The sequence below is a fragment of the Meles meles genome, chromosome 5, assembly GCF_922984935.1.
Source record: "Meles meles chromosome 5, mMelMel3.1 paternal haplotype, whole genome shotgun sequence".
NCBI lineage: Eukaryota > Metazoa > Chordata > Mammalia > Carnivora > Mustelidae > Meles > Meles meles.
Window position 1 is genome coordinate 20810498 of NC_060070.1, and position 7491 is coordinate 20817988.

Genomic DNA, 7491 nt, shown 5'->3' on the forward strand with positions numbered 1-7491 from the left:
TCATGAACCTCTGAGTATTCGTGGACCTCAGTGAGAGGCTTCATGCACACATACACTCACAGAGACGCGTACATCCTCTTGAGATTGAACTTACATGGCCTCTTTGATTTTAATCTTGTTTGAAACTTTTTTTTAATCGGTTGGTTTTTTTTTTTAACTTCCCCCTACATCTCACCAAGTTAGTGTGCAGTTTTGTTTTGTCGTCGTTTCTGTTTATTGAAATCACTTTAGAGTGTGTCAGTTCACAAAAAGCTTTGCAAATGCAGGACGGCCTCTTGAAAGTCCTGCTGGAAATATATCATGCGTAAATTTTCGTTTCAAAGTAAATGGAATGCAAAGTGAAGGTGTGGAAATAATTCCTGGGTCCATAAATATTTAATTAGCTTTTGGGGCTTAGGGATGTCAAATGGCACACTTACAATATACTGTATTTCAAAATAAAATTCACAGATTCCACGAAATTCTTTGAAAAGTTGTTCAATTTACCTGCCGTATTCCTTCAGCTCAGAATCATGTCTGTCTTATTAACTAGTCTGTTCTTAACTGTGATTGTAAAGACCAGTTCTGGTTATAGTCTCTGAGCAATTGTTTACTATAAAAAGTTCTCGAGGCTCTGCAGGGGCAATGTCACTGGCCGGCTCTGTTTGTCCTGGAGACAAGTGGTTTGCAACACCTGCAGCGTCTGAGAAACTCCCATGGCACTTCACAATCCTGAGTTTCCTGGCTCACTGACAGTCCTTCTGAATCAGAGTCTTTCAGGTGGAGCCCAGGCATGTCATTTTGAAAAACTTCCAAGATGAGTTTTTCAAGACAAGCACTACACAAACAATGGGAAGCCATGTTTTCCTCTTTTTTTTTTTTTTTAGTTTTTATTTTGAATTAATATTTGAGTTACACAAAATTTACTAAGTTAGTATAGAGAGCTCCTATACACCTTTCACTCAGCTTCCCCTCATCTTAACGGTTTATGTACCCAAGGAACATTTGATCAAACTAGGAAATTAACCTTGATACATTACCATTAATGAAACTACAGACTTCATTCCAATTTCACCTTTTTTTCCATCGATGATGTCCTTTTTCTGTCCCAGGACCCAATCCAGGGTGTCACCCAATGTTTAATCATCCTGTGCCTTAGTCTCCTCTCATTTGTGAAAGTTTCTTAGTCTTTCTTGCTTTTTATGACCTTGACACTTTGAAGGTATACTAGTGAGGTATTTTATGGAATGTCCCTCAGTTTCAATTTGTCTGATGTTTTTGCATGATTTGAGGAAGAATTCTTTACAGGTGATATGCCCAATTCATTGCATCACATAGAGGGGGGACATGATGTCAAAATTGCGTATCACTAGTGAGGTCAAGACTGCTCGCACGTTAAGGTGCCGTCTGCCAGGATTCTCCAAGATGCAGGGACGCTTTTCCCCTCTTCTAATGAATTGTCATGTTCCTGAAATAACTTTAGAGAGTTCCAGGGTCACAAGAAGCTTGCAAGACATAACAATTCATTAGAACAGAATTGTGAATTCTAGCCTGCACAGGAAGAGTTAAGCTCCTCTCCCCCACCCCCACCACCTGGAGGAGGGAAGTAGCATCTCTGTATATGATCTGTAATCCTTTAAGAAAGATTTGCCTCTTCTCCCTTATTTATTTGTTTATTCATTCAGTTATTTATAATAGAATGGAATTGGGTTTTGGTTTTGTTTTGTTTTGTTTTTCAAGTTCTAATCCAATTCCAATTTTTTTTTCTCAAGTTGTTCCACCTCTGGCCATTTCAAGCTCTTTCAAGTCGGCTCCTATGTCCTTTTGACATGCTTCATCTTTTTTAAAAAATGCATTTCCTTTCATTCTGGCACCACAAAAGCCTCAGGCTCACCTTGGATTTTCCCTGACCCAGGACTGAAATCAGACATTTCTCCAAGGAGAATTGGTTTTTCTGTTGGAAAATGGCATCTGGAAACCAAGATCCAGGTGCTGGGTATGGTTGTTGCTGCTGGAGTTTTACTGTTTCCATGCCCTCTCTAAGGACTGCAGGGTAATAAAAACATGTATACCAACCATATTCACACATATTTATAATTATTTCTGTCTCTGTCTATCTGTCTAAATACTAAGCTAAACGTGAGTTTCCAATGCTAATCCCGCACTACAGAGCTTATTCTAGCCTTCCCTGCTTGCTTATTTATAACTTCTCTCCCCGACAGTGGGAAACCTGTTTCTCATTATCTACAATTTATTTACATATTCATTTAGTTCTTGTGTGCTTATGGAGTTACAGATTTGCTAACCCACAATCCTGTGAGAAATGAATTCAGCAGCCAGAGCACCGTGTTTATGTATAGTTCTTTTTGTTTTTATCCTTACAGTATCTAGCAAAAATATTATTTTCTCAAGTTACTTAAGTCAGCTCTTTTTACCCCATCAGTTTGTTTTTAAATAATATTTTTGCCTTGTGACTTAAGTCACACATGCTCAGTACAGAAAATAAGAACAAGCAAAAAGACAAAAATACAACTGATCCCAATACGATGGCTCAACAATAACAAGATAAGCACTACTCACATTTTTTTTAATATTTTATTTATTTATTTGACAGAGAGAGATCACAAGTAGATAGAGAGGCAGGCAGAGAGAGAGAGAGAGGGAAGCAGGCTCCCTGCTGATCCCTGCTGAGCAGAGAGCCCGATGCGGGACTCGATCCCAGGACCCTGAGATCACGACCTGAGCCGAAGGCAGTGGCTTAACCCACTGAGCCACCCAGGCGCCCCAGCACTACTCACATTTTGTTGTAGTGTGTGTGTGTGTGTGTGTGTGTGTGTGAGGCTTTGTGTTATTTTTACTAACAATAGAATTATTCCTATACTTTGTTGTATGATTTTTTTTTCCGCCTAATGCTACAGATCCTTAAAGAACTATAGGTTTGTAAACAGAGGCATCTCCTGATAGGATGCATATTTGGAAAGACCATCCTGGTGGCATAAAGAGAATACAGTGGAGGTGAAGGGAAGGAGGGAGATATTGCCATCACAGATACCAGCTAAGCGAATAGAATTATCTGTGATTATATGTGACATATTTAAAAGAATAACAATGGGAAGAGAGAAGAGTAAATGAATTTGAGAGGTATTTCAAGATGGACTTGCCAAGATTTTGGTGGAATAAGGTAGAAGAGGAGGGGAAGAATTCTGACGTTTTAAGATGAATGGATCATCGACAGTGATGACATTTACCCATGTCCATGTAGAATACAAAACAAAGGATGGGTCTTACAGAGAAGATGATAGTTTTCTTTTGACACATGTTGCATTTAAGGTGCTTCAGTTCTTCCAGCAGGAGCCGTTCAAGGTCAGCTGAAGGTTTGTGTTGAGGTCAAATAAGAGGATCAAGCAGGAGCCTTGAACTTGTAGAAGTTGTAGGAAAAAATGATAGACTTCATGCCAATAGAGTGGGTGAGATCGCTCGTGGTGATTTTTAAGGCTGAAGAAAGGAACAACAAATACAATTAGAAATTTAGATACCATTTAGGATTTGGGCAGGGGAAGAGGAATCAATAAAAGGGGCCAAGAGAGGGGAAAGTAGTCTGGGAGCTAAGAAGAGAACCAAAAGTGGATAGTGTTTAGAAACCAAAGAATGGAAAAGTTCAGAGAATGGAGTGGCCAATCATCTCAGTGCTGCAGTCACGAAGACAAGGAGACTTCCAAGGACTGAAAGAGGGAAGGACATTGAGGCAACACAGGCCAACTCTCTTTCCAAGAATGTGAAAGTGAAAAAGACCAGAACCCTAGTGTGGTCTTTTGAGGAGAAGTTAGAATAGATGAGAGGCATTGTTTCCCCTCTTTCTCTCCTTATTTAGGACTGGGAAGACTGACAGGCCAGGGGTTGGAGGTAAGAAGTCTTCAAAAGCCTGAATGGGTGAGTTGTGTCTCCTGGCATTTAAGTTACCTTTATAGCCCTAAGGCTTAGTGAGGAGTTATTGCAAAATGTGAAGAGTAGAAATTCTTAGTGTAGGTTGGGTGAGGGCAGAGAATATTGTGAGCCTTTGTGTGTTACACACAGAGAATGCAAGAAGAAATAACAGAGATGGTCGTTTATCTAAATTTTGAGGGAGCTGTCAATATACACATTTAACGCAACAGTTAAAAAATTCTGGTGTTAAATGAAGAAAACCATAATAATGCAACTATGTGCTTTTTATCCATTACATGGTTTTTTAACTCAGTCAATCTGTAATGCTCAAGTGGTTCAAGAACAATAATACAATGTGTTTCCTGAGGGTTTCAGATATGCAATGACCTTGAGTATGGATGAAACTCCAGCTAATCACGTAATACTGTGAGAAACATCTAAGCTTCAAAAGAAAAATCTACATTCATTCTTCACATGGGAGTAAATGTTTTGGACTGCTCTAAACAAACAACTTCAACTTATATATTTATGCTAGATTTCACAGAAGAATGTAGTGAAAACATAAACAACACAGAACTGAAATATGAGCTGTTTATTTATTGACTGGCTTTTAAAAAAAAAAGTAATGATAATGTGAGTCACAGAAGTTAACTGCTCCCTTTTGTAATACAGCCTGGATTCTTTTGATGTGAACAAAGATACAACTATTTACATGTAAAATAGAAGTTGTTTTTTTTTTTTTAATTAAGATAAGAACACTGATTCAAGTCAAACTTTGCAGAGAGAAATTCTATTCTATCCTCTGTACGTACAATACTACTACACTACACTATACTCTATACTTATGTAAGTATGTTCTATAGAGGAGTCTTTACATTGAGGAGTGAAAGAGGCTTGAAGTCCCCACCCCTCTTCTGTTGTCAAATGCAAGGCATCTGCCTTCTCTGGATTTTGGTTGGAGTACATTTTGCAGATTCTTGGATTCCAATCTCCAAGATCCAATGTGCAAATCCATTCTCATCTCTGGAAAGGAGAGAAATAAAATCTGAGGAGGAAACTAAGGCAACAAGAAATGCATTGACTTAGTGAAGATGAAGAACAAAGGCATCAAAAGAAGTAAAATAAAAACTCGGTTCATACCAGCAGAGAGTACCGGGGCAGACAGCACAGGCTCTGGGTAGGCTCAAGTACAATCTTTGTTCTTTACTAGTTGGAATCCTGAGGTGAGTTACTTAATATCCCCATCCTAAAAATGGGCTAATAGTAGACCTCACTGCTAAGGCTTTTTGTGAGGGTTGAGGAGTTAATATAAGAAAAATATTTACCACGGTGCCTGATACATGTAAAGACCCAAGAAATTTTAGTTGTTCATATTATTTGCACTAATCTTTTCATATTCAACCATCAGACGTTTAAATTTGTTAGTCAAACATGATAGGTTGAACCATTGCTCAAAAAGCCACCCAACCAGGGGCAGATCTAGGTTTTAAGACGCCCGAAAACTGTGCAATGTACAAGGGCCTCTTTAAGAAACAGAGCACAGAATTACAAAGTGTGACTGCAGCAGAGCCCCTGTCAGAACCCAGGCATCTGAGGAGCCCCGTGCTCCTCTTGCCCCTCTCCCCTCTGCCATTAGGCAGAATATAGTGCATCGCTGTGACTTGGAATCTCTCTAGGTACCCCTATTGTAAAAGAGAACAAATGAAAGGATTCTTCCACAAACTAACCAAACTGTCATGCTGACTCCACTGAGAAGTTCTTGGGTCCCCTAGGACTCAAGGCTGAGAAACTCACAGAATGTTTGAAGTTGCAAGAGACCAACTCAATGTTTTTATTACTAAAGCATGCCTTACGTGCAGGCCCAGAGGCCAGCTCTGTAACGGCTGTGTCCTGAGATCCAGCAGAAGCAGATGAGAGTTGTAAGGCTGCCAAAAAGGAGGGCCCCAAGCAGCTGCGTGTGGTGTGTGCATGTTCAGAGCCAATGTTCTCAGACTGTGCTCCAGGAGGGCTCAAGTTACCCAACGGCTGGGTGAAGTTAGCCATTACTTATTCCAAAAAGAACAGAGCTGAGGAAGGAAAAGGGAGAGGATAAGAGCAAAAGAAAGAAAGCAAAAGATATTTCCTGTCTGTCCTCTGAAAGACACTGAGGGTTTTTCCCTAATGGCTTCGTTCTGACAGGGCAACGCTCTCTTGAGGACCCTAGCAGCAGGCAGTGAGTAGAGAGCCAGTCCAGTGGAGCGCAGGGACATCTGAAGGCAAACAACCAGGGAGAGAGTTTTCTTTTTCTTTCTTGAGTTTTTCTTGCAAACCGTCCCAAACCCCTGCAGTTGACATTTTTTATTTACACTAGGTAATCATGAATATACTAATAGAATTTTCTTTCCCTTTGTGGGGGAGCTGGGAAGGGGTGGTGTGGATGACGGGAAAGAGAACTGTTGGAATTATCTTTATAGGTCATCTGTAAAACTCCCTCGTGTGAAAGAGGCAGTATAGCCTAGTGGTCAACATGGCCTGCCTCTATTTTGGCTGCATTCTGGACAACGGGTTAAACGTTAGTTTCCTGGTACCTGACATGGGAAGGAACATGATGCCTACCCCTGGGAGTGCTGGGAAGACTAGTTGAGACAAGACAAACCAGCTCCTAACAAGGCACCAACACATACTAAGTGCTAGAAATGTGCAGCGATTATTATTATGACCATTATGCATGACTTGACATTTTCTTTTTCTTTTTAACCATTAGACAGTTTATTATAATAATCCACAAAACAAATAGAAGTGAATTATCAGATACAAACAGGATGACATCTAACCATTATAACATTGTTTGCTATTGGGTACTGTGTTAAAATCTGAAAAATAATCATAAGCTCCAGTTTTGTTTTAAATAAACAAGAAAAACTAATTTATGTTTGAAATATGATGAAGGTGGGATTTAATAGCAAAATTTTTAAAAGAATCTGACAAGAATGTATATTAGATTCCAACCTCTCTAAGGACAAAGTCCATGCTCTTTGATTACCTAGTCTTGCGCCTCACACAGCGATCTCAAATGCATAAGCATAATGAGAGAATATAGGACAAATTTAGTCATGTAACTGGTGAAATGACAATTCATTGAAGCAATCAGTAGTTTTCCAGAAGAGGGGACTTTCCACAGGTCAAACGACCTTGTCTCTTTACTAAGTGAATACAACTGCAGTGGGGTGTTGGTAGAGGACACAGAACTCTTTCAGACCAGCTGAGGCTTAAGAGACGTGCCCATTCGCCTGGGTGGCTCAGTGGGTTAAGCCTCTGCCTTCAGCTCAGGTCATGATCTCAGGGTCCTGGGATCGAGCCCCGTATGGGGCTCTCTGCTTGGCAGGGAGCCTGCTTCCTCCCCTCTCTGGCTGCTGCTCTGCCTACTTGTAATCTCTCTCTCTCTCTCTCTCTCTCTCTCTCTCAATCTGTAAAATAGAAAAAAAAAATTAAAAAAAAAAAAAAGACGTGCCCATTGAATACTCCGTGTGATCCTTAATGTGCTCTGCTTTAAACAAGTCAACTGTTAAAGATATTTCAGGTGACAACGAGGAAAACCTGGATACAAAT